Source organism: Dasypus novemcinctus, chromosome Y (assembly GCF_030445035.2).
Source record: "Dasypus novemcinctus isolate mDasNov1 chromosome Y, mDasNov1.1.hap2, whole genome shotgun sequence".
Taxonomy (NCBI): Eukaryota; Metazoa; Chordata; class Mammalia; order Cingulata; family Dasypodidae; genus Dasypus; species Dasypus novemcinctus.
In genome coordinates, this window is record NC_092216.1 from 14,717,732 (window position 1) to 14,731,863 (window position 14,132).

The window sequence follows — 14,132 nt, forward strand, 5'->3', positions numbered from 1 at the left end:
AATAATAATTCTCCTAGCTCTTACCATAGGGCCCTGGGCTGTCAAGAAGATCATCCAGCTCGCCAAGGACCAAACCAATGCAATCCTCACGTCCTTCGTGTGCATCCAGTACCATCAGCTCGCCACTGAAGACAGCCCCCCCAACGAGCCCTGCTCAGCCCGCCCCAAGAAGAAATCAAGAACAACCCAACACCTAAAAACCCCGCAACGCATCCCATTGCTCCCCCAGCCCGCACGTTCCCCACCTTAACAGCCAACTTCACTCCCCTCCCCAGCTGCCACCACCCTAGAACTGCTTAACAATCAATAGGGAGCAGGGGGCGGGGCAGACCCGAGTCTGAATGGCAAGCGTAGCCGCACATAGTGGGGGAAGTGCGCAGCCCACCACTCACGTGTAGCACAGCTGGTCTGTTCTGCTTGCCTGCCACTCTTTGGACCTGCCACTCGCCCCCTGTTAGCGGCCAACATAGCCAGCACACGTCCATAAGTACACACCCAAGCAAACCTCTCACCTATACCCCCCCTAATAAAAAAGAGAAAAAGGGGCAAATGTTGCATCATAACCTGAAATCTGCCCACTTCCCTAGCAACAGCTAACAGCACAAAACCACAAGTCCACCCACAAGTTTCTGCCAATCCCCAGCCGCCCCGTAGCCCTCACTCCTCCTGCTCTACCCCGCCCTCCTCATTATATAGCCCACTGCACTTCCTTAATAAACCAGACTTGTGTACCAGACCTAGTCTCCGCGGCATTCTTTCTCCCCTCGCCGCGTGTCCTCCACGCCTGAGAGCCCCTCTGAGGCTGTCTGCCACAGCCTCAGACACCTTTGCAGCCAGCTGACCCCTCCAAACCCCCCCGTCAGCGTCGGGGTGCAAGCCGCCCCAGCCGCACTCTTTCACAATTGTGACCAAATGTAACAGGTACTTGCTTAGAAATTTGTCTTTGCCAGAAACCCCACCCAAAGCTAATATCAGAACTGGCCACATCCAATTCCCAGGGTAAGTGAGGGTCCACCCCCATTAGTGCTTGAGTCTGTGTTTTTCCCTTTTTCCTTCTTAAGCGCAATCTGCTTGGGATCCTCCATTCCCACACATGAGTTTTCCTGATTAGCACATGAGGCGGCTTTAATATCTAAGCTAAATATGGGATTACATGTTCCATCAGGTTTTCATACTGGCCATACCAGACTATTGAAAAGACTATGGGTAGTCATTATTATTCCCACTTTCCCCCCTAATTCCTTAATTGTTGCAAGAGTTTCCTGGTGCCCCTCAGGGATATTGTTGTTTGATTGCCCCAGTTCTTTAAAGTGAGGGCACCTTCACTGGCACCATTTAGCTTGTCCCCCTAGCACTGCTTTTATTACTCAGCATTGGGAGCAGAATTCTGCTATGGTAGTCTGCAATGTACCATTCTGGAGAATGTCAATTCCTAAAACACCAGTGGTCCATGTTTGGAGACAGAATGCAGCGCAGTCTCTTTCACTCCTGTGGCAAATGTTTTAGCATCAGGCCCCCTGAAGTTGGCAGCATAAAAAGCTTACTTTATCCCGAGCTGTAAAGTATCCTTTAACACTTCCATGCATTGCCAAAGAGGGGTGGGGTGGATTATATCTCCTTCGCTAGCCAGGCAGCTTTGCATCTAGCAACTAATCAAACTAGCAACCATACTTTTTTGCCTTTTTTGAAGCAGTATGTTGATGCTGATGCAGAGAATGATGAGTGGTAATAGGGGATAACTTGTTCATCTCCAGCTCAGATACTACTACTTCTGCTCCAGGGTCCCATGACCTTAGAATCCAATTAGGTAGGAAGTCTCTAGATTTCTGCCTGTACTTCTGCCCTAAATCACCTAACTCAGCAATGGTGTAGCCTCTCATAGTAACATGCAATTTTTGCTTGGGAGGTCAGAACTGCAGGGCCGCAGAAGATGGTCTTGTAATGCCTTCCACTTCTGTTGTCTTAGGGGATGCACCCAAGGGGGACTTATCTTTTTCCACCTCCCACATTCCTCCTCTTTTCCTCATGTGAGGAGGAGTCCATAGGATCCCATGCCTAGGAGTCCCACCCAGCAGTGGTTAATATCACCTAGATTTGGACCTGAGGCAACCTATAGCTTCTAGAATGAACACATCTGCCATCTAAGGTTTCTAATTGATCTTTAGCTTGGCATAGGCTTTCAGTTAAAGAGTCTTTTATCTCTGCCTGTGTTAGCACAGATCTCTTGCTACTTTAATCCCTCCTCTAGGTGGTACACAGAGGCTTGTGCAATCTGTTCTACCTTGGTAGCTTGCAAGACTCCTAATAAAGGCCTCTGCTATCTGGCAGTCTCACCTTTTCTTATTTAAATGCAGTGCTTTGCCACTTGCTGCAACACAATCGTATAACCACCCAAGTATTCAGGGCATCCGGTATTCTCTCAGCATTTTCCACTTGTCCAGGAGGGCAGCCATGTATCCCCATAGGGACATTATAGGTCAACTCAGGATGTCTTGTATGGGTTCCCCTTCCCAGAGTTCATGCCTGCTATTGCTGGTGGTCCTTTGGTCTCACTGCTGGCTGGCTCACCAGCTGTTCCAACTGAACTCCAGAAGGCATGAGTCTGGGCAGCCACAAGTCCAAAGAATGCTCCTGACAAATTATTAGAGATGAGCTTTATCAGGACTTTCAAACAGGAAAGACTTTTCAATAGCGGCAGCTCAAAGAAAGAAGAGGAAAGGGAATATAAGGGTCTAAGTATAAAGATATTCCATAGGGTATGAGAATGGATATTCTGCAAAAGTTACACAAGATGCATGAATGGGGTGTTTGGTAATGTTACCACAAGAAGACAATATACAGCCTTGAGGGGCTTAAAGTTTGTAGCAACATTTGTACTTTCTTTCCTCAGGGAGGTATGTTATTTTTTAATTAGTAAGTGTCCAGTTTACACTGGTGGCTACTTGCTTCAGGCTGTGTTTCATTTAAGGAGGGGTAGCCCAGGTCCTAGCTCACACAATGTGGTTTCTACTCAATTTAGTTTACAGATTCAATGCACTCTCAGTCAAAATCCCAAAAGTCTACTTTGCAAAAATGGCAAAGTCAATTATCAAAGTTATTTGGAAGTCTTATGGTCCCTGAATAGCCAAAAACACCTTAAAACAGAACAAAGTTGGAGAACTCATACTTCCTCACTTTAAATCTTATTACAAAGCTATAGCTGCAGTGGTGAAAACAGAGTGACACTGGCATACAGACATAAAATGACAAATGAAATGGAATTTGGATTTCAGAAATAGACCCACATATTTGTGGCCAGTTGATTTCTAATAAGGTTGCCAAGACTTTTCCATTGGGAAAGACTAGCCTCTAATAAGTGGTTCTGGGAGAACTGGATATCCATATGCAAAGATTTAAAGAGGACCCTATCTCACTCGATATTAAAACTTAACTCAAAATGGATCAAAGATCTAAATACAAGAACCAGGACTATAAAATGCAAGAAATGTAGGGACACATCTTCAGGATATTGTGCTAAGTAATGGTTCCTTAGATTTTACATGCAAATCACAAGCAACAAAAGAAAAAAAAAATGGGTAAGTAGTATCTATTCAAAAATTTTTTTTAAATTGCATCAAAGTCATATCTGACAAAACTGAAGAGACAACCTACTCAATGCTAGAAAATATTTGCAAACCTTATTTCCAAAAAGGGGCTCATAACCTATAAGTAAATCCTTACTTACACAATAAAAAGACAAACAAACCCAATTTGAAAAAGGTACAAAAACTGGAATAGACATTTCTTCAAATGGTATATGTAAATTGCTTAAAGAAAGATGCTCAGCATCACAGCTCTTAGGAAATGCACATCAAAACCACAATGAGATACCATTTCATACCTACTAAAATGGCTGCTATTTAAAAAGGAAAATTACAAGGGTTGGTAACGATGTGGAGATATGGGAACTTCTTTCTGGTGGCAGTTTAAAATGATGCAGCTACTATGGAAGAGTTTGGAGGTTTCTTAGGAAGCTAAGTATAGAATTACCAAATGACCTGGCAATCCACTAATACACAAAGGAATTGAAAGCAGGTACTAATAACATAATAGAGATGGAGTGGACATCACCATCAGAGGGTCCACAGGATGGAAGAATAAAATATGGATTAGAGTGGGATTACTGGTATTCTAGTATAGGAATATTGTGACTAGTAATGGAAGAAATTGTAACACTAATGTGAAGAAAATGAAAATGCTAGTTGCTGAAGGCAGGGAGAGGGAAGATGAGATGTCACCTGGGGGCATTTCCCGGTCTTGGAGTTATTCTAAATGGTATTGCAAGAATAGTTGCTGGACATTATATATCCTGCCATAAGCCATTGAATATACTAGGTGAGAGTGTAAACTACAACATAAACTATTATCCATGCAGTGCAGCAGTGCTCCAAAATGTATTCACCAAATGCAATGAATGTACCACAGCGATGAAAGAGGTTGTTGATGTGTGAGGAATGGGGGTATTGGGTGTGGGATATATGGGAACCTCATATTTTTTAATGTAACATTTTTTGTGATGTATGTATCTTCAAAAAATATAATTAAAATAAAAAATATATAGTAGCAAACTGGTATGAATAGTGGTATTATTCATAATTGCCACAAAATGGAAACAACACAAGTATCCATTAACCAATGGATAGATAAAAGAAAATATGGCTTATACATACAATGGGATAGTATTCAAGCATAAGGAATGAAGTACTGAAGTATGTGATAATGTGGATGAACCATAAGGACATTATGGTGAGTGAAATAAGGCAGACAGAAAATGACAAATATTGTTTGACTTCACCGATATGAGCTAATTGTAATAAGCAAACTCATATAGTCTAGAATGTAGATTACTGAGGTATGGATTTGTGGTTAGAGAATGGGGAGGTGATGCTTAATTTGTACAGAATTTCTATTTAAGTTGATTGTAAAATTTTGAAAATGTATGGTAGTAATGGTAGTACATTATTGTGAATATAATTAACAACCTAGAATTATGTACTTTAATGTGGTTAAAAGAGGAAAATTTAGGTCATATATGTTATCAGGGTAAAAGTTAAATGATAAAACGTATAGGGCTGTATAACTCTAGATTCTATTGTAGAAAATGGATCTCAGTTAGTACAAATATAGCAAAGACTTTTCATTAATTATAACAAATTTATGACACTAAAACAAAATGTTAATAATAAAGTAGTATGTGGGAAAAATACACCTAGTGAACCGTGAGCTATAATTAATAGGACAAAAATATTCTTTCATCAACTTTAACAAAAGTACCAAGTGAATACAAAGCCTTATCAATAGGGGATATATAGGAGGGTTGTAGTTTTTTACAGAATTTTTCTGTAAACCTACAACTTCTCTAATGAAATTTTTAAAAAAATCTCTGGATACCAGAACAGGTGAGCTTCCCTGATCAGTACTACAGCAAGTGTATTATCACACATAATTGAGATACAAGTTAGTGTTGTCATGACTTCACCAGCAGAGGACAACTGGAATACCAAGCTTAGAACTCTCATGAATGCCATCTTATATATGTCTTCTTTTGGTTGATATTAAGCTGCCTTCTTTTGTCATGAGAAACTATAGCCATAAATACAAGAGGTGTCACTGTGTTCAGTGAGTCCTTCTAGTAAATTATGAAACCCTAAGTTTCTCTTGGAGACTCCTGAACTAGCAACTGGTATCAGAAGGCCACTTAATTTGCAGTTTGTGTCAGGAAGGGTGGTCTTGGTATCCTTGACCTTGAGTTGGCATCAGAAATGAGTATGGACTTTGAAATATCTGAACCTGAGATACCAGGATTTAGGGTCTGTGAACGCAATCCTTGATTTCTCTTTTTTAATAGTTACGGATGCTCTCACTTTGGATATAAGTAAGAACATGGCTTATTTCTTACTAGGATATTTATTCAATACCCACATTTTATAAATCCTAGCATGGCTTTTCATTATTGTTATTACTATCTCCATGACTGTAACATTCATAACACTATGTTTACTATGATATAGATTTAGCTTTCTGGATATATGAACTTTTTCTTTCCTCTTGTATATAGATGGAACCTCACTGGCTGTAATTCTTAGCCTTTTACTTTTTAATATTTACTTATTAGAATTTGTATCATTTTTTTTTTGTGCTACGAATACTGCATATTTCTTTGGTTAGGATTCTTGTTTCTGAGCTGTAAAAATTATAGCCTAGTTATTACTAGGATATGGATTCATGCTTCTAGTTCTGTGAAATTTCACTTCATCTCTCTTTTGATAGTGATGACAGCTTCCAGTCCATAACAGAATGTTGATGAAGGTATTGGCTTTATGCACTCTGAGCTATTAAATTTCTGGGTATTGATGGTAACCTCCATTCTGTAATAACCATGCCTCTCATTGCTTACTAGGATATAAACTTAGTCAACAGATATCTGAATCTTGCCCTCCCTTTCTCCCAGAATTGATCTTAATTTCTTAGCTGAACAAATCATCCTATATCTCTTTCATGTATGAATTCCAGGTCCAGGCTTAAAGAAGGTTAAACTCCTCTTTATTTAATATGGTTGATAGCATCCTGGCTGTGGCCAAGATTTTCTATTAGAAAATGATGTCAGTCTTCTAACTCAGGGAACAATGACCACCATTTTAGGATATAGATGCTATCATTCTGCAACTCAGGGAAGAAAGACCACCATTTTAGGATATAGATTCTGTATGTAACAACCAAAATCTATTTCTACTATCTGATTACTAAAATTTAAATTGAGCATCTTGGGTCTGTAATCTCTGTCCACCTATCCCTATTGATATGGAGTTCACCTCCTGATGGCTAAGAAAGGCACATTAATCTATACTAGAATATTATTTCAGGAATGCTAACTCCTCTCCTTGGATTTTTACTAATTTTCTGATTCTAACAATGAAGGTTATTCTCTTTAAAGGTTCTATGCTGACTCTAACAGCTTTATGTACACTGACCTTATCTTTCCTTGGATATGGATGATGGATCCCTGTGGAGCATCATAAATAACATCATCCTATGTATGGTCAATGGTCTATTTCTTAATGGTAATAGGCTATCAACTCTCTGTTGTCCTTAGATACATATACTTTATCACTGGTTGAAGCAATCTGTGTTTATGTATTGGAAAAAAAATTCAGGATCTAGGATTGATGAACCATGCGCTGCCTCCCCCCTGCCTTTGTAGATATGGTAGAAACTGTAACAATCAATTTTAGGTATTCAGGCTTACTAAGAAATATATTCAGGATTTATGAATACTGACCTCCTCTCCTGGGATAAGAATGTAAATTCTTGCTGTAATATATATGGCATAATACGTCTTTGCATTTTGATAGTAGTTTTCTGTAACTACTTATAGCCTATTTCTTATTAGGATGTAGATGAAAGCTCTCTGCTTAATGAAACTACTTCTCCTCTTTCTATACATATGGATTCTATCTTCCTGACTCTTAAAACAATGGTCTGATTCTTACACAACATAGAAACAAGTCTCAATTATGTAAACTCTCATCACTTCACTTTTTTTATATCAATTCTTTCTTTCTCATTGTATTCAGTATGGTACTATTGTAACTATATTCTGAATGCAAGCTCCTGGTGTCATTTAGTCATAACTTGTCTTTTCATGGATATCAATGATAGATTCCTCACTCTAAATATCATGGCATAAAATCCTAGACTAGGAAGAGAAAATAACCAACTGAGTAAGCACATGAATATAAACAGATGCCTAGACATCAGAAAAAAATGACAAGCCAAACTAAGAAACAGGAAGTAATGAACCAGTCTAAGGAACAAACTAAAATGGAGAGAGGAGATGCAAAACAGGGAACCGCTAACTATGGATGTCCAAACAAATATCCTTAACAAAATTGAAGAAATGAAGGAAAAATAAAGGATATCAAGAAGATATGGGGGGAACATGCAGAATAAATTGTAAACATACTTAAAAAGATAACAGAGTTGATGATGATAAAAGCCCCAATGCAAGAAATTAAAAATACACTAGAAGCACATAACATCAGATTTGAGCAGGCACAGGAAAGAATAGGCAGCATAGAAGATAGTACATCTGAAATCACACAGATAGTAGAAGTGATAGAAAAACAAATCATGGAAAAAAATCAATAGGGGCATAGGGAATTGAATAACACAAAATGAAAATATATGCATATGTGTATCCCAGGCCTTAAGAGAAGATAAAAGAGGCAGTATGTGTGTTGAAGGAAATAATGATAAAAAAATTTCCCAACTCATGTTCAGGAAGCACAGCAAAATTCCAAAGGCAATAAATCCTAGCAGACCTTCCCTAGGACACATGCTCATCAGATTGTCAAAACCTCAAGATGAAAACAAAATACTGAAAGCAGCAAAAGAAAAGAGATCCATCCCACATAATTTTGATAAGATTAAGTGCTGGTTTCTTATTTGAAACCATGGAGGTGAGAAGGCAGTGGTATAATGTAGTTAAACTCTTTAAAGAAAAACAGTTACCAGACAAGAATCCCATATCCAGAAAAACTGTCCTTCAAAAATGAGGGAGAGATGAAAATATTCACAAGTACAGAAATTGAGAAAAATTGTGAGCAATGATCCTGCTTTTCAAGAAATACTAAAAGGAGTTCTGTAGGTTGAGATGAAAAACAAGACAAAACAAAACACATAAAAACAAGAGAGAGGGGGATGGAAGAGAGTGTATGTATTAGTCAGTCAAAGGAATGCTGTTTCAAAGTACCAGAAATTTGTTGGTTTTTTAAAAGAGTATTTATTTGGGGTAAAAGCATACAGCCCCAAGACAATAGAAAGTACCATAAGAGGTATTTTTTCATCAAAGTCAGCCACCACATGTTGAAGCAAGATAGCAGGTGCTCTCTGAGGGGTATCAGTCTTCCCCTTTGGGCTTCCACTCTCAGGTTCAGCAGCTCCACTTCTTCTTGATTTCAGCTTTATGTCTTTTACCACTCTCTGCCCAAGGTTAATTGTAAGTTATCAGGTAAAATTGTTCATTTGTCCCCAGGGCTTCAGGTGTTTGAACTTTCTTCATAATGTCACATGGCCAGATCAGAAATGACAGAGCTCTCTCTTCTCTATATGTCTGTGTGAGTGTCCATTTATATCAGACTCACTTACTGATGTGGTTGAATCAAGAGGTCCTCGATGCAATTATGTCAGATAATATAATCAAGTGCACCTCAACTGAATTTAATATAATCAAAGGATATCACAACCAGAGAAATATTAAAAGATTAACATACACACATAATATTTTTCCTTTTGGGATTAAAAATAATCTCCTACTGCCACACTCCACCTAGGGAATCCCCAAAAGATGTTATAATTTTCCAAATATCTGTACATAATTTCAGTGGTAATACTGCCTAAAAAGTCACATAAAATCAGTTGCATGAACAGTTTTCCTTGGGTCCTAATTACCTCTGGTTCTAGATCTGTGGAGCTTGACAAATTATATGTTTCCAATAAACAAATAGGGTACAGATATAGAATAAACATTTGCATTTTCACAAGGATATTTTGGGAAGGAAACATGCATCCCAGATCCCTAACAGTTTGAAAACCTGCATGGCCTACAGAAGAAATTGTAAACATACATAAAAAGATAACAGAGCCGATGATGATGAGAAGCATGATGCAAGAAACTAAAAATACACTAGAAGCACTTAACAGCAGATTTGATCAGATAGAGGAAAGACTTAAAAACATAGAAGACAGCACATCTGAAATCACAGTAGAAGTAACAGACAGAAACAAAATCTGAGCGTCATAATAAGATGATGGTTTCTTCTACTCCTTGGGGCCTCATGATGGCCCACCCTTTCTACAGGCTTGCCCAGTGGCCATGATTTTTATTCCACACTCATTAAGCATCTGGGTGGTGACTGAGCTCCAAATATCACCCTCCAATAATATGGGGCGATAGTCACTCATTGCCAATTTCCAGGATACAGTCTCAACAACCTTATTAGAGTGAGGAGATGTCAATATTCTCCCTAATCTCTGGCATACAGGTCCAACCCGCTCAGAGCTGTGGGGTGGACACCTCACTCTCCCAATCTATGGGTAAGAGGTCATAACCCACAGAGCAGTAGGGTAGTGACCCCAATCCCCTGCCTGTAGGGATTAGGCCCGGCAACATCAGAGAAGTGGGGTGGTGACTTAACTCTCCCCAACCACCAGGGAATCTGCAACAAACTCTCTGTAGACTGTCCTTCAAAAAATCTGTGAAGAGTGGGCTGGAACAGCTACCGTCATCAAAATTAGAGGGAAAATCACCCTCTCCATTCACATGGGGGGGGGGGTGTCATCTCATGGCCTAAGGAAATGTCTTAATTCTAGACCTCAGCTTCCAGTTTTCCTCTGAAAGCCATTTTCCTTTCCATCCTTCTCCTCCCTGTCCCCTTTAGTCCAGGCTGACAGTGGTTTTCTTCATACAGATCTCTCAAACACTTGTTGGTTTAGCTTGCAGGAAGTGATAGTATGGTTACGCTTGCCTTTTTTTCTTGTTTTGGTTACTCTTTGTATGTGAAATCATTCTAACCTTTCACTCACAACTGTTTGTGTTCCTCAAAGCAAACACAACAGGTAACCTAACCAGAGATGTCTCAAATGAATTTAACATAATCAAAGGGTAACATACCAAGAGGAATAGATTAGTTTACAGACAATATCTTTCTCTTATAGGGATTCATAAATAATCTCAAACTCCTACAGTGTATAAAGGAAGATTATGGGTAAGATTAACTAAAAGGATAATAGAAATGAAAATAAACTATGACCCATATAACTCTAAAGAAAAATGACTAAAGTAAGTACTGCCTTTATAGTATAATAACACTGAATGTTAATGGATTAATCTCTCCAATCAAAGAACAGGTTGGCTGAATAGATAGGATAATAAGACCCATCTACATGCTTTCTACTTGAAATTAACCTTGCAATCGGGGACAAAAGAAGGTTGCAAGTAAAAGAATGGAAAACAATATTATATACAAATATTAACCCAAAATGAGCAGGCTTATCTATATTAATATTGAACAAAATAAATTTTAAATGCAAAAAAGTTGTAAAAGACAAACCAAGACAATCTAAGCTAATAAAATGTGTACTCGACCAAGGAGAAAGAACAATCCTAAATTTTTATGTACCTAACCAGGGACCCCCAATTACATGATGCAAATATTGGGAAAACTAAGATGAAAAATAGTTGACTCTACAATCATAGCTCAATACACCATTATCACCATTGGACAGAATATTGGGACCAATGCTAAATGAAAAATCAGATACTTTGAATAGTATGTTAGAGAAACTAGACCTTACTTACTTACACACAAGATTATATCACAAAACAAATGGTTATACATTTTTCTTGAATGCTCATGGATCATTCTGCATGATAGATCGCATGCTGGGTCATAAGACAAAATCTCAGTGAATTTAGGAAAATTGAAATTATACAAAAATCTTGTTCTGAACACAATAGAATGCAGCTATAAATTTAAAAAGGATGGAGAACTAGAATAGGCCAAACTAGACTAGGCAAACTCTAACATAAGCAGTAAGTCAAGAAGGAAATTAAAGAGAATCAGTAATTACTTCACAAAAGTGAAAATGAAAACAAAACATATCAAAACTAATGGTATGCAGGTAAATCAGTGCTGAAAGGGAAATTTATACCCTAAATGCTGAGATGAAAAAATAGAAAATATCTAATATCAAGAACCTTGCTACACACTTAGAGGGGGAAAAAAAAATACCTAATCCCAAAGCAAGAAGAAAGAAGGAAATAACAAAGATTAGAATCCAAACAAATGAAACTGAGAATAAAAAACAATTAGAATTAATGAAACAAAAGCTGGTTCTCTGAGAGGATTAATAAAATTGACAAACATTTACCTAGACAAACATGAAAAAAAGAGAGAAGATGCAAATAAAGTCAGCAACAAAAGTGGATATCACCACTGATTCCACAGAAATAGAGCATCATACTTGAAAAATTAAATGCCAACAATGTGAACAATGTAGATGAAATAGGCTAATTTCTGGAAGTATACAAGCAGCTTACTTTGATGAAAGAAGAAATTGATGAACTCATCAGACAAATCACGGGTTACAAAATTGAATTGATCACCAGAAACCTCTCCAATAAGAAGAACCTAAGATCAGTTGCCTTCATAGATGAATTCTACCAATCATTCCAGAAAGAACTAAAACCAATCCTGCTAAAACTCTTTCAAAAAGAAGAGGAGGGAACACTATCTAAATCTATAGTGTCAACATCACCCTAATATAAAAGCTACATAGATATGCTACTAGGAAAGAAAACTACACACCAATCTCTTTAAAGGACTTAGATGCAAATATCCTCAAAAAATACTTGCTATCATATTCAATAACACATCAATTGAATTAGATACCAGGATCAAGTGAATTTTATCCCAGGTATTTAAGAGTGGTTCAACAAAATCAATTAATGTAATATATCATTTGACTGCAGGAAAAATCACATTATCATCTTTATCGATGCAAAAAAGGAATTTGACAAGAGACAGCATCCTTTCTTGATAAAAGCACATCTAAAGACAGGATTAAAAGGAAATTTCCTCAGCATATTAAAGGGCATATCATTTAGCGTTTCACATCATACTCAATGGTGAAATGCTAAAGGCTTTCCCTCTAAGATCAAGGTTGCCCATTGTTACCTCTCTTATTTAACATTGCATTAAAAGTACTTGTTCAAGCACTCAGGCAAGAAAAAGCAGTAAAGTGAATCCAAATTCACAAATAAAGTGAATCCAAAGGAAGAAGTAAAACTTTCAGTATTTGCAGATGACATAATTATATACTTAGAAAGTCCCGGAAAATCTACAACAAAGTTTCTAGAACTCATAAATGAGTTTGGCAAAGTAGCCAGGAAAAAAGATTAACACACAAAATTCAGTATTATTTCTTTACCTTGAAAATGAGCAATCTGAGTAGGAAATCAAGAAAAAATTTAATATACAGTAGCAAATAAATAATTGTATATCAAAAAATAAACTTAACTCATGATGTTAAGGACTTGTGTATAGAAAATGACACTACATTGCTAAAGGAAATCAAAGAAGATTGAAATAAATGGAAATATATTCCATGTGAATGAATGGGAAGGCTAAATATCAGTATGATGTCGTCTTATGTAAATGATTTCCACATTCAACACAATCCTACTAAAGTTCCAATAGCACATTTTACAAACTGGATAAGACAATTATCAAATTTATTTGGAAGGATAGGTAAGTCACCCTCAAATTAGCCAAAACAAGTTGAAAGGAAAAGCAAAATTGGAGGAAACATTCCACCTGACTTAAAGCATACTGTAAAGCTGCAGTGGTCAAAACCACATGATACTGGCAAAAGATGGACATACTGGCCAATGGAACCAAACTGAGAGTTCAGATATAGACCCATACATATATGGCCAACTGATATTCAATAAGCCACTAAGCCCACTAACTGATGCAGAATAATGTCATCAGCTAATTGGTATTTGGAGAATTGGATAGCCATGCCCAAAATAATAAAAGAGGATCAATATCTCATGCCTTATACAAAACTTAACTACATATGTATCAAAGACCCAAATATAAGAAGCAAGACTACACAGATGCTAGAAGATAATGTAGGGAAACATCTATGTGATCTTGTAATAGAAAATGGTTTTATAAATTTTAAACTGAAATTACAAGCAATGAAAGAAAACACAGATAAAAAGGACCTCCTCAAAATGTAAACTCTTATGCTTCAAAGGAGTTTGTCAAGGAAGTGAAAAGGAGGCCTACTTAATGGGAGAAAATATCCTCAAGATTGAGGAATGAATGAATATAAGGGAGGAATGCAACCATAGACCAAAGATTATCATTGTAGTAATAGAAGAACCTATAACATTGATATAAAGACAGTGCTGAGAGGAGAGCAAGGGAAAAGTAATTGGAATATAGGGCATGCTTGAGGGTGTTGGAATTGTTCTGTGTTACATTGCAATGATGGTTACAGGGTATTTACATTTTGTCAAAACT